The following is an 18,196-nucleotide window of genomic DNA, read 5'->3' as shown; positions in this document are numbered from 1 at the left end:
TGGCACAGATAAGCCTGCTGTCTGTCAATGCCGCAGCAGTGTGCCACTGTTTTTAGAACAGCAATTAATTACTCACTCATGCTCCGTCTACATATTTTCCTTCTCTAAAACTTCGCCAGTATTTACCGTAATATCCGCAGCAATCAAGGGTGCGCACTTGGTGGCTTTACTCATAACTCCATACACATATACTTACACTGCGCACCGCTCACGGGCGCGGCGCGGTGTCACGCTGTGACGTCCTGACGAGGAAGTGGGCAGGCAAAGCGTGCCGGCGTTTCTCTGCCCTTTAAATATCAGAGTCGCGCGCTTCTAGTCAGCTGACTTCCGTTTGATAAAAATAATGTTTAAACTGAGTAAATGTGGGAATTACTATTTCTGTGAACAGAAATATTGTTTGAATGGTTTCTATGTGTGTTTGGGAGGTATAAAATACTTACCTGTGTAAAAGAAGTATGAAGTCAAAATACTCCAGCCCAGTGGGAGGAGCAAGAGGGTTAACAGAGGGTGCTGTGGATCCTCTGGGAGACTCTGACGATGGTTACAAGGCAGGTAACAGCTCTTGGAGGTAAGTGAGCTTGTCATTATTAGTGATTCTCAAGACTTTGTTGAAGCTTCGACACATGGTTCAAGAAATGGTTCATTACTCAAGGCTTCAATGACACAGTGCTCGAGTAGGACATCTAGTGGTGAATAAAATGAATTGCGGTGTGTTACAGGTTCATGGATTGTTTGGGATTTGAATCGCCGTGCACAGTCTCATTCGACTACACTACATGGTTGAATGGTTTCAGGCAGACACAATAAAATACATCAGTTTCACTGCACAAAGTTGTTATACAAAGTTACATTTGAAGTGGATAAATAATTATTAGGTTTACATTTCCATCTGCTTTCTCACATCAGATCGAGACACAAAGTCAAGGACAGCAATGACACTATGTCCTGATACTTCAAAACATTTCCTCAGTTCTGGACAACACTAAGAAATCAACATGCGTTAGGCCAAATCCAACATTCCATGAGAATATTCATATATTCATATATATACAACAATATTTTCCACAACAGGTGGAGAATGAAGCTGGATGGTGGTGTAGTATCATTGTTGGTTTAGGTGCAAGAGGGTCTGGGTTCAAAACTTATGAGACACGAATCAGCGAGGGGTCCTCCACACACTAACAGAGAGTTTTGCCTATGCAAGAGAAAGGTGATCAATAACATTTGTTTTACTAAAATGTACACAATGACAAATTGCGATTAACTGCGTTTAGCGCTATGTTATTCTTAGATATAAATAATAAATATAAATGTGACTTGTTTGCATCCAAGTAATATATTTAACTCATATTTAAAAACCTCCCTGCCCACCTCAGCTCCATTTACGCTGAACACCAAGAAAAATAGACTCAAGTCAAAAAGGTGAACTCAGGACAACTCACTATATATAAACAAACATATAGGTGTACATACCAGTGATGCAGACTCCAAGAAGCAACACAACTATATGTGACATTACTGTGGTGACACAGTTGACCAACTTTTGTTATGTTTTGTTGAGGCCTTTGTGGAAAGATCAACAAATGTTCCATATTACATACTAAAAGAATATTTTAACCTCAGGCTGCTTTGTCTGCATGTCATGTTGGAATATCTGTGTGAACTGTGGTTAATCTTTGTTAAATACAGCACTTAGATCCAATGAGAGGTAAAGAAGAAATTATATTTAATAAGAACCATTTTATTTACAAAATGTTTCAAAGACCACAAAATAAAGTCTATGAAAGAACAGAACAACGACACACAATGAAACTCCATGTTGAACTTCATGTCCTTTACTTGTAATACTCTGGTTTGTCCTGTGGGTGGTGCTGTGGCTTCACTGGTGACATTTAGATTCAGCATGTGTAGAATGCTGCAGTCAGTGTCCACTTTCTGACTTTGCTCTGAGCCTATTGAACGTCCCGGGCTGCTCGTCTGGTTGTGCTCTTGCATGAGATCCACATTTACGTCAGAGGGTCCATCTGAACTACTTCTTTATAACATGGGAACAATCTAAAGCAGGCCAGCACTGAAACATGTTCTGTTATCAAGCTTAAAACAGACAGCTAGTCATTGACTTCATGCTGCCATCTGTGCTTCTCTTTGTTTGTTGATGATGAACGTCTCTTCATGGACCTGAAATAAAATCACAGCAAACAGTCTCAGTTTAAAATACTGTCTTTGGAACATGAGCTCTGACTGTATATGAAGAATATTACCTGTGTTTGGATTCACATTACTGTAGTCACACAGTGACTCTTCTGGGTCAACATGTTGTCCTGTTATCATGATATCAATCATATATAAAATAATGATTCTCTCTGTATTTTAGTATCAATGTGACGTCTCATATTTTTATATACTCACTCCTGCTGTCCAGAGCTTTGAGCTGAATCAGATATGAAGCATTATAGTAATCTTCTTCAGGCTGACCTGAAATAACATTAATGTGAGTACTGAGTTTCACAGTCATTCTATAATTATTATACCTTTAACCTGCTCCATGTCAATCAAAGTGTGTACTGTACCATTTCCAGAGCCTTCAGCTCCTCTGATTGTCTCATAGACACAAAGGTCGCCTACAGGACAGTGAAACATTAAATGAGTCACCTCACATCTGTCACACTCATTTAAACGTCTTCATGTTTTTATTAAATGTTGATATTGAACAGTATTAAAGCGGCAGCAGCATCAATACATCTAATAAATATCTGTGAAAACATTCAGAACCAGATGAAACACTGACCGTGGAGAAGAGAGGAGTATATCTGATGTTGGTTTACTTCCTGGTTCACTGTCTGCTCTGCAGAAGAACCTGCTATTAACAAAAAATGATCACGTTGTTACATGGTTTTGTAAATTCTGTGTTACATTTAAAGTTTATAGTAAATAAATGATTCATCAGAAGAAAAAGGTCTCACCTTTGGACTGTCTGTAGTGATACAGTAAGAGCACAATGACAAAGAATAATATGATTCCACACAGCAGTCCAACAATTAATGGCACTGAGGATGAGGAGCTTTCAGGTCTGGATACAACTATTAGAAATAATAAACATACATTAATACACTTATATTGGACTTGGTGTCATTAGTACAGACAATAATCAAAACAACATTACCGTAATATACCAAAAAAGGAGCATCAAACATCTTTACTCACCTTTAACTGACATCCAGCTCTGAGGTGACTTCTTTCCTGAATGTTCACACCTGTAGAAACCTTCATGTGACTCTGACACTGCAGAGATATTCAGCTCCCCTCTGGTATCACTTTGAACAAGTTTGTCATTGTGATAGAAAAACACATTGGAAAGTTTGTTTTGTCCTCTCAGTCTGCAGCCAAGAGCAACAGAGTCTCCTTCAGTCACACTATTGACAGGACTCTCCAGGATAAGACCATAAACTGTAAAGAGGACATCAGTCAGAGATCAGCTGATACAGACCATAAAAAGACATTTTAACATTGTTGACACATAAACAGCAGCTTTATACAAACTCCTATAAATCATATCGAGCTTGTTTTGATGATTTCATCATTTCATTATTGATTTTTTCTAATTCAAAATCCAGACTGACTCAAATAAAGACTGAAGATGTTTACATTACATCTACACAACAAAGAAGAAATCATTTGTCTGTTTTCTCACATACAATTATTTAACATAGTATAAAGTGAAACATATATGATCTATAGTTATATAAGATGTTTAAAATGATTAAAATATAATAAAATAATGTATTATACCATGTACAGAGATGTTGACTGTGTTGCTGAACTCTCCTGATGCAGACTCACACCAGTACACACCAGTATCAGACTGTGATGTGTTGATGTTACATGTGGATCCAGTCATTGTTCTCCAGTTAGAACAGGATGACAGACGTCCTTCATCAGAGAACTTCCTCACTCTCCACTCAGTAGAGTTTCCCTCACAGGTCAGTGAGACAGACTCAGAGGTGAAGTGTTGGACTCTGTCAGGATTCACTGTGAGAGACGCTGCTGGATGAAAACCTGAAAAACAAAACATGTCAAAGGAACAAAGTAAGAACACAAAAATGACACAATGAAAAAATGACACACAACCAGCTCATTCTGATTCTCTCAATAAACAGAGGAATCACAGTGACAGAATAAATTCTTCTCACTGAGAGGACAGAATCAAACTGACCTGCAGACCAGACACACTTTGGGTCACTGTAATCAGAGTGATACTCTGGGTCTCCTCTTCCAGCTCTGCACACATATGCTGCTGTGTGTGTCTGTCCATGAATGATGTAGGAATCCTGTGCAGTCCCATCAGTGCTACCAGGCAGCAGCTCATAGCTGTAAGACCAAGAGTTCTTTGACAGACCAGGAACAGCTTTATACCAGTAGAACCTCCATCCTGCAGGTGGATGTTCAACCTCACAGCTCAGAGTTACTGAGGCTCCAGGACTCAGCCATGATGGAGACACAGTGAGGACAGGTCGGGGTTTAACTGTTGGAAAGAGATGATGTTAAAACAGACTGTCAGATTGCAGATTTAGAGTTTTATAAATAAATTAACACTTACTGTCAGATACTGTCAGTCTGACTGGATCACTCCACTCTGTTGTTGTATGTTCATTGTTCATGTAGCCCTTACAGCTGTAGGCTCCACTGTGTGATGAAGAAGCAGAACTAATCCTGTACTCATTCTGATTTGAAGGTTTGTTGGAGTCTGGTGCTTTCCATTCATAACCCCACTCAGTGTCTCCTCCTTGGATCTCACATCTGACACTGATCTTCTCTCCTTCATATATCTGAGTCCAGTTAGGTTGCAGAGTCACAACAGGTCTGATTGAAGCTTTGAAACAACACAACAAGTTCATATCTGTTCATATTTGATTCATCCTGATACAAGATCACAGCAGACATTGTGTGTTACATACAACTCACCAAGTGTGTTGATCTTCACTGATTGGCTGTACTCTGTGTAGTAAAGTGGGTCTCCTCCTCTTCCTCCTCTTCCTCCTCTGCACCAGTACTCTCCTTCCTTTGAGACTCTGATTTGTTGGTCTGAAAGTGAAACAGCCTCCTGTGTGGTCAGAGGTTCAGAGGATTTCTGATCTCTGTACCAGAAGTATTTCCATCCAGAGGACTGTTTCACAGAGCAGGTCAGAGTCACACTGCCCCCTGCTGGAACAGCTGACTCGTCTGCAGTCAGGTCAGCTGTTGGTTTAGCTGCAGTTCAGTTTAGAGCAAAAACATTAAAAGTGAATTGCTGTTAATATTAATTACACTAATCTGAAATGACTAAAACTATTATTATTATTATAGTATTGTGTGTTTAAATAATGAGAAACCTTTCAGAAAATCAACGTTCTGTAGTAGAAGATTTGAATTGAAACAATGAATGAATCAAACTCACCTGATACAGTCAGTCTGACTGGCTCACTCCACTCTGTTGAGGAGAACTTGTCCACTCTCTGTTTACCTCTGCACCAGTACTGTCCACGACTGGAATCAGATGCAGTGATAACCCAGAGTTCACCATGTCTTTTAATTTGTTGTGATCTGCCTGTTCTCCATTCAAACTCCCACTCAGTGTCTCCTCCATTCTGGATCTGACATCTCAGGGTTATCTTCTCTCCTTTGAATATCTGAGTCCAGCTGGGCTGCTGTGTGATCACAGCTTTATGGGAAACTGTTTCCAACAAACACACAATGTGGATAAAAACAAGAATTTAACCAACAGATAAAAACACATCATTATCAGGAGTTACAGTGATGTTCATTATGAATGGAAGTGATTTTATTTCAGAACAAAGACCCTTCATTCACCTCTTTTCTCCACTGTGACAGCACCACTGTACTCTGTGTAGTATACATGGTCTCCTCCTCTTCCTCCTCTTCCTCCTCTGCACTGATAGATGCCTCCTTTTGAAACACTGACAGTCTTACTTGATGTTTCACTTGTTATTATCTGAGCTTCAGAAGACTCTGAGGTACGTCTGTACCAGTAGTACTTCCACCCTGAAGAGACGTCCACAGAGCAGGTCAGTGTTACGCTGCCCCCTGCTGGTATGACTGTCTTGTCTGCTCTCAGTGAGGCCCGAGGTTTATATGCTGTGAGGTTTGTAGAGAAAAATAAAACAAGTCAAAAATTAGAGTATGAATGAGTAAAGAAAATCTGTTACATCATGACCCTTTAATGAGTCATGAATAAAATCAGTTCCAGCAAAGATTAATTACAAACAGGAACCAAAAAGGAAGGTTTGTAAACACTGATATTGTCATGAAACTTCAATCACTTAAGTGAAGAGAAGGAACTGGAACTGTGCAGAACACTAAGTTACTCTGATATTCTTTGACACTGTGAGATGTTTTACTGGATTAAAATCATTTTGTTGGTTTTAGTTACATTTACATGAAAACATAACAGAACATGACACTTTATTCTGGATAACAGATGTCCAGCTTACCTGATACAGTCAATGTGAAGGCATAACTCCACAATGTGTATAAATTCTCTTTCCTGCCCCAACATCTGTATTCTCCACTGTCAGCAGAGGAAGCTCTGTTGATTCTGTATTCATTGGATGTTGAAGGAATGTTGGACGTCTCATGTGTCCATTCATACGTCCACTGACGTCCTTCAACTCCCTGAATGTCACATCTGAGGGTGATCGTCTCATCAATGAATATCTGAGGCCAGCTGTGCTGCAGAGTGACTCTGGGAACTGTTCACATAGAAACATCCAGTCAGTCAGCAGAAAGTGTGATAACCTTAAATATTTCTCATCATATTGATCTTTTAAACAGCTGAACTCTGTAACAAAGTGATGTGGTTTGGTGTCCCAGTATTTACTCTGGTTACATTTTATGCTGACATCATTTTATTTCATTCAATAAATTCCAGTGATTGTTTTTCATTAGTCCAACAGCTCAACATTGTTAATATTCCTCTGTCCACTTCTGAAGAGAGACAGACAGGTTTACTCCACAAAAACCAACTTTAAGGGGAAGAAATGCAACAAAAGCTTCTGATTTAAAACATGGAGCTCAGTGGTGCTGAGGAAGAGGAAGTATTAACACAGTAACAAGCAGCATTAATATAACTGAGGTGCAATTTGGATCAGTCCTGTCTAAAAATGAAGAAAGTAAAGTTCTGATTTTTCAGCATCATCAGAGCAGGAGGAGCTTCTGACATGTAATCAATGTTTTTTGTTTCTGTTGGTAACAAAATGTCTCTTTTCTTCATTACTGACAAACACATGAAACATTTGAAAAGTTCATGTTGTTTCATTTCAGAACTAATTATTAAACTCACCAGTTTCCTTAATGGTGACTACATTGCTGCTATGTGTGTAGAACACTGGGTCTCCTCCTCTTCCAATGCACACATATATTCCTCCTTCTGAAACACTGACAGTGTCTGATTGATCATTTATTGGTTGAGCTACAGAAGACTCTGAGGTACGTCTGTACCAGTAGTACTTCCACCCTGAAGAGACGTCCACAGAGCAGGTCAGTGTTACGCTGCCCCCTGCTGGTATGACTGTCTTGTCTGCTCTCAGTGAGACCCGAGGTTTATCTGCTGTGAGGAAGAACAAAATTAAACAGTCAGTAAAAAACAGTCAAACAGTAAATAGTAAATGGTTAGAGTATGAATTACTGCAGAAAAATCTTTGCACTTCACTCTTTTCAGACACTGTTATGAAAACAGGAAGACATGCAGCACAATACTTAGTGTGTATTTAGTAGCACTTAAATTGTTGGTTAGATTTGACTATGATAATTATGTGAATGCATGTTGTGCTGTGGTACATCTTAAAATAACTAATGTTACAAAACAAAAATCAAAAATAAAGCTATGAAACTTTTAAACTGTATTTACATCATCAGGATGAATCTAGGGTCAAACACACAGACTGATATAACTATAGATAAAGTGTCCTTGACATCAACCACATGTTTGTGGATGTTGAATCTCTGTTGGAGGTTATATTACAAAATATATATTACCGTTCAAAAGTGACCCAAACTTTTACTTTTAACATTAAAGTAATCAGACACACAGTCTAGACATTGTTAATGTGGTAAAGGACTATTCTAGTTACAAAAGGCTGATTTTAATGGAATATATACAAAGGTATACAGAGGCTCTATCCAGCAGCCATCACTCCTGTGTTCTAAGTGTACATTGTGTTAGCTAATCGTGTTAAAAAGGCTAATTGATGATTAGAAAACTCCTGTGAAATGACGTTAGCACAGCTGAACAAACTAAACTGTGATGTTGCCACCAGCGTGTGGTTTCAGAGAGCCTGCAGACAGAATTAGAAGTGTGATGTAGTGTCACAGTGTGTCTAGTTCAGTGTCCTGTCTCACAGATCTATCATTTATTATTCACAGTGACTACAACAATATCCTGAGGTTCTGCCTGCAGACCTCCAGCTTTAAACAGGCTGTGTGAAAGAACCAAATATCATTTAACCCTGTGTTCACACCAAGAGAGACTAAAGCTGTAAAATCACTTTCGTGGCTCAAAGTTCGAATCACTCATGACGAGAGAAATTCAAATGTTTGATTTAGCTTATTTAAAGGAGCCATATGCTTTTAGGACTTTGCTTCCACTTTTTGTGGCATCTTAACTATTGAACAGAAAACACAGCTGTCACTTGGTATCAAGAGAACGTGTGCTCCTTTAAATAAACTGTGCACTCACTTTGAGATATTTAATCAAATGAACGCACATTTTCTCAATAGAGAACAGAAATTAATTATTAAGGAAGACTAGCATGCTAGGAGCTCGATTAGCAGGCAAGTATGTATTGATCAATTGCATCATCTTTTTAAAAACAACAAACTCTTCAGTAAAATATGTTCTCCTTAATGATAAACACATCTGTCCCTGTCATCTAATCACATTCATTGTATGATTAGTGATTAAGATCATCAATCTAATACACAACATAATATAAACACTGAGAAGTTGATAAACAGGAGATAAATACTTTGTGTAATATACAAATGAAGAGAAAAAATAAAAATAAAGTATAATTTGTCACCTTCAGTGTGTCCGTAGAGGAGTGTGCTGAACACTGAAATAAAGATTAAAACCTCATCAGACATCATCAAACCAAAAGAAAGTGATCAATCACAACATTAAAACACTATATATACACACTGTAGATGTGTGGAGCCAAATCCAGCAGAACTTCAGTGTAAAACAGAGACATATCAGCAGCCGACGTTCATAAAGACACCAGTCTGCTCAGAAACACTCTTCAGAAACAACAAGTCAGAAATGTACTTACAGAATAAGTCCAGCACACAGAGCAAAGTGTGCCCCATCCTCACATCCAGCACAACTGAACAAAGTGTTCTATCTATTCATAATTATAATGCTGAAGACAGAAGTGACGTTTCCTTAAAAGGTGTGATCAGAACATTTCACCTACATCAGCTTCTGAGTATAGACTCTTCCTTCCTTTGTGCCCCTCCAACTTTAGACAGCAGCTCTGACCACAGCAGTTTCACATGGTTATATTTCATGTCCTCTTCACACATATGAACATGTTTCTCTGCAAAGGTTTAGTCTGCTCCCTATAAATGTTATTGTACTTTAAACACTGCACATGCATAAAACATCAGACTGTTGAATTGAAGCATTTTACATCTTGTTGTTACAATAAAACTTTGCAGTACAATAAATAAAAAGCATCATTTATCCAGAGTGTAGAATCTATACATGTCCTCACTTTGTGGCAGAATGCTGTTTATTTGTGGCTGTGACCTCAGACTCAGGAAATGACTGAAAGGTGGAATCAAATGTTTGTTTCACAGCAACAAGAGTAACACTATCAGAGGACAATGTGTGTATATACAACACACACTGTAACAGATCTCTATACTGTTCATGTTTAGAATACTTTATTGCACAGTACGTGTGAATTAAAGGGAAAATTCACCACTTTCATTGATTTACTGATTGTGCTGAGTTAGCAGTAGCTGCCAATAAAAGATTCGCTGTGATGGGGTGAATGTTTCTGTGATACATCATCTATACATTGCTAGCTAGATAACAAGCTAACTGCAGAGTCTCACCAAGGAGTCTAGTGCACAGATGGCACAGATAAGCCTGCTGTCTGTCAACACCGCAGCAGTGTGCCGCTGTTTTTAGAACAGCAGTTAATTACTCACTCATGCTCCGTCTACATATTATCCTTCTCTAAAACTTCGCCAGTATTCACCGTAATATCTGCAGCAATCAAGGGTGCACACTTGGTGGCTTTACTCATAACTCCATACACATACACTTACACTGCGCACCGCTCACGGGCGCGACGCGGTGTCACGCTGTGACGTCCTGACGAGGAAGTGGGCAGGCAAAGCGTGCCGGCGTTTCTCTGCCCTTTAAATATCAGAGAGTCGCGCGCTTCTAGTCAGCTGACTTCCGTTTGATAAAAATAATGTTTAAACTGAGTAAATGTGGGAATTACTATTTCTGTGAACAGAAATATTGTTTGAATGGTTTCTATGTGTGTTTGGGAGGTATAAAATACTTACCTGTGTAAAAGAAGTATGAAGTAAAAATACTCCAGCCCAGTGGGAGGGGCAAGAGGGTTAACAGAGGGTGCTGTGGCTCCTCTGGGAGACTCTGACGATGGTTACAAGGCAGGTAACAGCTCCTGGAGGTAAGTGAGCTTGTCATTATTAGTGATTCTCAAGACTTTGTTAAAGCTTCGACACATGGTTCAAGAAATGGTTCATTACTCGAGGCTTCAATGACACAGTGCTGGAGTAGGACATCTAGTGGTGAATAAAATGAATTGCGGTGTGTTACAGGTTCATGGATTGGTTGGGATTTGAATCGCCGTGCACAGTCTCGTTCGACTACACTACATGGTTGAATGGTTTCAGGCAGACACAATAAAATACATCAGTTTCACTGCACAAAGTTGTTATACAAAGTTACATTTGAAGTGGATAAATATTTATTAGGTTTACATTTCCATCCTGCTTTCTCACATCAGATCGAGACACAAAGTCAAGGACAGCAATGACACTATGTCCTGATACTTCAAAACATTTCCTCAGTTCTGGACAACACTAAGAAATCAACATGCGTTAGGCCAAATCCAACATTCCATGAGAATATTCATATATTCATATATATACAACAATATTTTCCACAACAGGTGGAGAATGAAGCTGGATGGTGGTGTAGTATCATTGTTGGTTTAGGTGCAAGAGGGTCTGGGTTCAAAACTTATGAGACACGAATCAGCGAGGGGTCCTCCACACACTAACAGAGAGTTTTGCCTATGCAAGAGAAAGGTGATCAATAACATTTGTTTTACTAAAATGTACACAATGACAAATTGCGATTAACTGCGTTTAGCGCTATGTTATTCTTAGATATAAATAATAAATATAAATGTGACTTGTTTGCATCCAAGTAATATATTTAACTCATATTTAAAAACCTCCCTGCCCACCTCAGCTCCATTTACGCTGAACACCAAGAAAAATAGACTCAAGTCAAAAAGGTGAACTCAGGACAACTCACTATATATAAACAAACATATAGGTGTACATACCAGTGATGCAGACTCCAAGAAGCAACACAACTATATGTGACATTACTGTGGTGACACAGTTGACCAACTTTTGTTATGTTTTGTTGAGGCCTTTGTGGAAGGATCGACAAATGTTCCATATTACATACTAAAAGAATATTTTAACCTCAGGCTGCTTTGTCTGCATGTCATGTTGGAATATCTGTGTGAACTGTGGTTAATCTTTGTTAAATACAGCACTTAGATCCAATGAGAGGTAAAGAAGAAATTATATTTAATAAGAACCATTTTATTTACAAAATGTTTCAAAGACCACAAAATAAAGTCTATGAAAGAACAGAACAACGACACACAATGAAACTCCATGTTGAACTTCATGTCCTTTACTTGTAATACTCTGGTTTGTCCTGTGGGTGGTGCTGTGGCTTCACTGGTGACATTTAGATTCAGCATGTGTAAAATGCTGCAGACAGTGTCCACTTTCTGACTTTGCTCTGAGCCTATTGAACGTCCCGGGCTGCTCGTCTGGTTGTGCTCTTGCATGATATCCACATTTACGTCAGAGAGTCCATCTGAACTACTTCTTTATAACATAGGGAACAATCTAAAGCAGGCCAGCACTGAAACATGTTCTGTTCAAGCTTAAAACAGACAGCTAGTCATTGACTTCATGCTGCCATCTGTGCTTCTCTTTGTTTGTTGATGATGAACGTCTCTTCATGGACCTGAAATAAAATCACAGCAAACAGTCTCAGTTTAAAATACTGTCTTTGGAACATGAGCTCTGACTGTATATGAAGAATATTACCTGTGTTTGGATTCACATTACTGTAGTCAGACAGTGACTCTTCTGGGTCAACATGTTGTCCTGTTATCATGATATCAATCATATATAAAATAATGATTCTCTCTGTATTTTAGTATCAATGTAACGTCTCATATTTTTATATACTCACTCCTGCTGTCCAGAGCTTTGAGCTGAATCAGATATGAAGCATTATAGTAATCTTCTTCAGGCTGACCTGAAATAACATTAATGTGAGTACTGAGTTTCACAGTGATTCTATAATTATTATAACTTTAACCTGCTCCATGTCAATCAAAGTGTGTACTGTACCATTTTCAGAGCCTTCAGCTCCTCTGATTGTGTCATAGACACAAAGGTCGCCTACAGGACAGTGAAACATTAAATGAGTCACCTCACATCTGTCACACTCATTTAAACATCTTCATGTTTTTATTAAATGTTGTTATTGAACAGTATTAAAGCTGCAGCAGCATGAATACATCTAATAAATATCTGTGAAAACATTCAGAACCAGATGAAACACTGACCGTGGAGAAGAGAGGAGTATATCTGATGTTGGTTTACTTCCTGGTTCACTGTCTGCTCTGCAGATGAACCTGCTATTAACAAAAAATGATCACGTTGTTACATGGTTTTGTAAATTCTGTGTTACATTTAAAGTTTATAGTAAATAAATGATGCATCAGAAGAAAAAGGTCTGACCTTTGGACTGTCTGTAGTGATACAGTAAGAGCACAATGACAAAGAATAATATGATTCCACACAGCAGTCCAACAATTAATGGCACTGAGGATGAGGAGCTTTCAGGTCTGGATACAACTATTAGAAATAATAAACATACATTAATACACTTATATTGGACTTGGTGTCATTAGTACAGACAATAAGCAAAACAACATTACCGTAATATACCAAAAAAGGAGCATCAAACATCTTTACTCACCTTTAACTGACATCCAGCTCTGAGGTGACTTCTTTCCTGAATGTTCACACCTGTAGAAACCTTCATGTGACTCTGACACTGCAGAGATCTTCAGCTCCCCTCTGGTATCACTTTGAACAAGTTTGTCATTGTGATAGAAAAACACATTGGAAAGTTTGTTTTGTCCTCTCAGTCTGCAGCCAAGAGTAACAGAGTCTCCTTCAGTCACAGTATTGACAGGACTCTCCAGGATAAGACCATAAACTGTAAAGAGGACATCAGTCAGAGATCAGCTGATACAGACCATAAAAAGACATTTTAACATTGTTGACACATAAACAGCAGCTTTATACAAACTCCTATAAATCATATCGAGCTTGTTTTGATGATTTCATCATTTCATTATTGATTTTTTCTAATTCAAAATCCAGACTGACTCAAATAAAGACTGAAGATGTTTACATTACATCTACACAACAAAGAAGAAATCATTTGTCTGTTTTCTCACATACAATTATTTAATATAGCATAAAGTGAAACATATATGATCTATAGTTATATAAGATGTTTAAAATGATTAAAATATAATAAAATAATGTATTATACCATGTACAGAGATGTTGACTGTGTTGCTGAACTCTCCTGATGCAGACTCACACCAGTACACACCAGTATCAGACTGTGATGTGTTGATGTTACATGTGGATCCAGTCATTGTTCTCCAGTTAGAACAGGATGACAGACGTCCTTCATCAGAGAACTTCCTCACTCTCCACTTAGTAGAGTTTCCCTCACAGGTCAGTGAGACAGACTCAGAGGTGAAGTGTTGGACTCTGTCAGGATTCACTGTGAGAGACGCTGCTGGATGAAAACCTGAAAAACAAAACATGTCAAAGGAACAAAGTAAGAACACAAAAATGACACGATGAAAAAATGACACACAACCAGCTCATTCTGATTCTCTCAATAAACAGAGGAATCACAGTGACAGAATAAATTCTTCTCACTGAGAGGACAGAATCAAACTGACCTGCAGACCAGACAAACTTTGGCTCACTGTAATCAGAGTGATACTCTGGGTCTCCTCTTCCAGCTCTGCACACATATGCTGCTGTGTGTGTCTGTCCATGAATGATGTAGGAATCCTGTGCAGTCCCATCAGTGCTACCAGGCAGCAGCTCATAGCTGTAAGACCAAGAGTTCTTTGACAGACCAGGAACAGCTTTATACCAGTAGAACCTCCATCCTGCAGGTGGATGTTCAACCTCACAGCTCAGAGTTACTGAGGCTCCAGGACTCAGCCATGATGGAGACACAGTGAGGACAGGTCGGGGTCCTGTTGGAAAGAGATGATGTTAAAACAGACTGTCAGATTGCAGATTTAGAGTTTTATAAATAAATTAACACTTACTGTCAGATACTGTCAGTCTGACTGGATCACTCCACTCTGTTGTTGTATGTTCATTGTTCATGTAGCCCTTACAGCTGTAGGCTCCACTGTGTGATGAAGAAGCAGAACTAATCCTGTACTCATTCTGATTTGAAGGTTTGTTGGAGTCTGGTGCTTTCCATTCATAACCCCACTCAGTGTCTCCTCCTTGGATCTCACATCTGACACTGATCTTCTCTCCTTCATATATCTGAGTCCAGTTAGGTTGCAGAGTCACAACAGGTCTGATTGAAGCTTTGAAACACAACAAGTTCATATCTGTTCATATTTTATTCATCCTGATACAAGATCACAGCAGACATTGTGTGTTACATACAACTCACCAAGTGTGTTGATCTTCACTGATTGGCTGTACTTTGTGTAGTAAAGTGGGTCTCCTCCTCTTCCTCCTCTTCCTCCTCTTCCTCCTCTGCACCAGTACTCTCCTTCCTTTGAGACTCTGATTTGTTGGTCTGAAAGTGAAACAGCCTCCTGTGTGGTCAGAGGTTCAGAGGATTTCTGATCTCTGTACCAGAAGTATTTCCATCCAGAGGACTGTTTCACAGAGCAGGTCAGAGTCACACTGCCCCCTGCTGGTAGGACCGTCTTGTTTGCATTCAATGAGACCTGAGGTTTATCTGCAGTTAAGTTTATAAGACAAATAAAACAATTTAAAAATTAGAGTATGAATGAGTAAAGAAAATCTGTTACATCATGATCTCCAAATATAAATGAATTCACCTCCAGTAAAGAATAATGGATTTACTGGATTAAAATCAAACACAGAAACAGTTGGATTAAAATAATTTTGTTGGTTTTAGTTATATTTACATGAAAACATTACAGAACATGACACTTTATTGTGGATAAAAGATGTCCATCTTACCTGATACAGTCAATGTGAAGGCTTCACTCCACTTTGTTGTGTATAAATTCTCTTTCCTGCCCCAACATCTGTATTCTCCACTGTCAGCAGAGGAAGCTCTGTTGATTCTGTATTCATTGGATGTTGAAGGAATGTTGGACATCCAATGTGTCCATTCATAAGTCCACTGACGTCCTTCAACTCCCTGAATGTCACATCTGAGGGTGATCGTCTCATCAATGAATATCTGAGGCCAGCTGTGCTGCAGAGTGACTCTGGGAACTGTTCACATAGAAACATACAGTCAGTCAGCAGAAAGTGTGATAACCTTAAATATTTCTTATCATATTGATCTTTTTAACAGCTGAACTCTGTAACAAAGTGCTGTGGTTTGGTGTCCCAGTATTTACTCTGATTACATTTTATGTTGACATCATTTTATTTCATTCAATAAATTCCAGTGATTGTTTTTCATTAGTCCAAAAGCTCAACATTGTTAATATTCCTCTGTCCACTTCTGAAGAGAGACAGACAGGTTTACTCCACAAAAACCAACTTTAAGGGGAAGAAATGCAACAAAAGCTTCTGATTTAAAACATGGAGCTCAGTGGTGCTGAGGAAGAGGAAGTATTAACACAGTAACAAGCAACGTTAATATAACTGAGGTGCAATTTGGATCAGTCCTGTCTAAAAATGAAGAAAGTAAAGTTCTGATTTTTCAGCATCATCAGAGCAGGAGGAGCTTCTGACATGTAATCAATGTTTTTTGTTTCTGTTGGTAACAAAATGTCTCTTTTCTTCATTACTGACAAACATGAAACATTTGAAAAGTTCATGTTGTTTCATTTCAGAACTAATTATTAAACTCACCAGTTTCCTTAATGGTGACTTTACTGCTGCCATATGTGTAGAACTCTGGGTCTCCTCCTCTTCCTCCTCTTCCTCCAAAGCACTGATAGATTCCTCCTTCTGAAACACTGACAGTGTCTGATTGATCATTTATTGGTTGACCTACAGAAGACTCTGAGGTACGTCTGTACCAGTAGAACTTCCACCCTGAAGAGACGTCCACAGAGCAGGTCAGTGTTACGCTGCCCCCTGCTGGTATGACTGTCTTGTCTGCTCTCAGTGAGGCCTGAGGTGTATCTGCTGTGAGATTTGCAGGGAAAAACAAAGCTAGTTAAAAGATTATGTTAGGATGAGAATTACTGAAAAAAAATCACTTTTGATTATGACTATAACTATGACAATTTGTTACAATGACAGTCAATACAGGTTTATTTTGTAAAATTTCACCATGTCTTTTAACCGTTATAAACTCATTTTGAAACAATTAATTACAAAAGGAAACAAAAAAAGCAAAAAGGAAAGTTTTTAAGGAAACTTTTATGATCTCTTAGATGAAATATGATATTACTTACTGGCAGATACAGCTAAGGTGAAAGCATCACTCCACTCTGTTGAGGAGAGCTTGTCCACTCTCTGTTTACCTCTGCACCAGTACTGTCCACGACTGGAATCAGATGCAGTGATAACCCAGAGTTCACCGTGTCTTTGAATTTGTTGTGAGCTGCCTGTTCTCCATTCAAACTCCCACTCAGTGTCTCCTCCATTCTGGATCTGACACCTCAGAGTTATCTTCTCTCCTCTGAATATCTGAGTCCAGCTGGGCTGCTGTGTGATCACAGCTTTATGGGAAACTGTTTCCAACAAACACACAATGTGGATAAAAACAAGAATTTAACCAACAGATAAAAACACATCATTATCAGGAGTTACAGTGATGTTCATTATGAATGGAAGTGATTTTATTTCAGAACAAAGACCCTTCATTCACCTCTTTTCTCCACTGTGACAGCATCACTGTACTCTGTGTAGTATACATGGTCTCCTCCTCTTCCTCCTCTTCCTCCTCTGCACTGATAGATGCCTCCTTCTGAAACACTGACAGTCTTACTTGATGCTTCACTTTTTATTATCTGAGCTTCAGAAGACTCTGAGGTACGTCTGTACCAGTAGTACTTCCACCCTGAAGACACGTCCACAGAGCAGGTCAGTGTTATGCTGCCCCCTGCTGGTATGACTGTATTGTCTGCTCTCAGTGAGGCCACAGGTTTATCTGCTGTGAGGTTTGTAGAGAAAAATAAAACAAGTCAAAAATTAGAGTATGAATGAGTAAAGAAAATCTGTTACATCATGACCCTTTAATGAGTCATGAATAAAATCATTTCCAGCAAAGATTAATTACAAACAGGAACCAAAAAGGAAGGTTTGTAAACACTGATATTGTCATGAAAACTTCAATCACTTAAGTGAAGAGAAGGAACTGGAACTGTGCAGAACATTAAGTTACTCTGATATTCTTTGACACTGTGAGATGTTTTACTGGATTAAAATCATTTTGTTGGTTTTAGTTACATTTACATGAAAACATTACAGAACATGACACTTTATTCTGGATAAAAGATGTCCAGCTTACCTGATACAGTCAATGTGAAGGCTTCACTCCACTTTGTTGTGGATAAATTCTCTTTCCTGCCCCGACATCTGTATTCTCCACTGTCAGCAGAGGAAGCTCTGTAGA

At 38.8% G+C, this 18,196-nt stretch overlaps 2 long non-coding RNA genes across 2 annotated transcripts; both read right to left on the bottom strand.

The window, feature by feature from the left end:
• Positions 1 to 1,865: 1,865 nt before the first annotated feature.
• On the bottom strand, positions 1,866 to 2,842 carry LOC114436687 (uncharacterized). Its single transcript, XR_003670708.1, has 5 exons — positions 2,789 to 2,842; positions 2,571 to 2,621; positions 2,410 to 2,475; positions 2,262 to 2,321; positions 1,866 to 2,178 (listed from the first exon to the last, which is right to left on the bottom strand). It is a non-coding gene; the product is annotated as an uncharacterized LOC114436687 (long non-coding RNA).
• Positions 2,843 to 11,972: 9,130 nt separating this feature from the next.
• On the bottom strand, positions 11,973 to 12,982 carry LOC114436685 (uncharacterized). The gene is made up of 5 exons (XR_003670706.1): positions 12,924 to 12,982; positions 12,706 to 12,756; positions 12,545 to 12,610; positions 12,397 to 12,456; positions 11,973 to 12,313 (listed from the first exon to the last, which is right to left on the bottom strand). It is a non-coding gene; the product is annotated as an uncharacterized LOC114436685 (long non-coding RNA).
• Between the last annotated feature and the right edge of the window lie 5,214 nt (positions 12,983 to 18,196).

Source organism: Parambassis ranga, chromosome 5 (genome assembly GCF_900634625.1).
Source record: "Parambassis ranga chromosome 5, fParRan2.1, whole genome shotgun sequence".
In the NCBI taxonomy this organism is placed as follows: domain Eukaryota; kingdom Metazoa; phylum Chordata; class Actinopteri; family Ambassidae; genus Parambassis; species Parambassis ranga.
The sequence above is the reverse complement of the archived record's forward strand: the minus strand, read 5'-3'. Positions and strand labels throughout refer to the sequence as shown.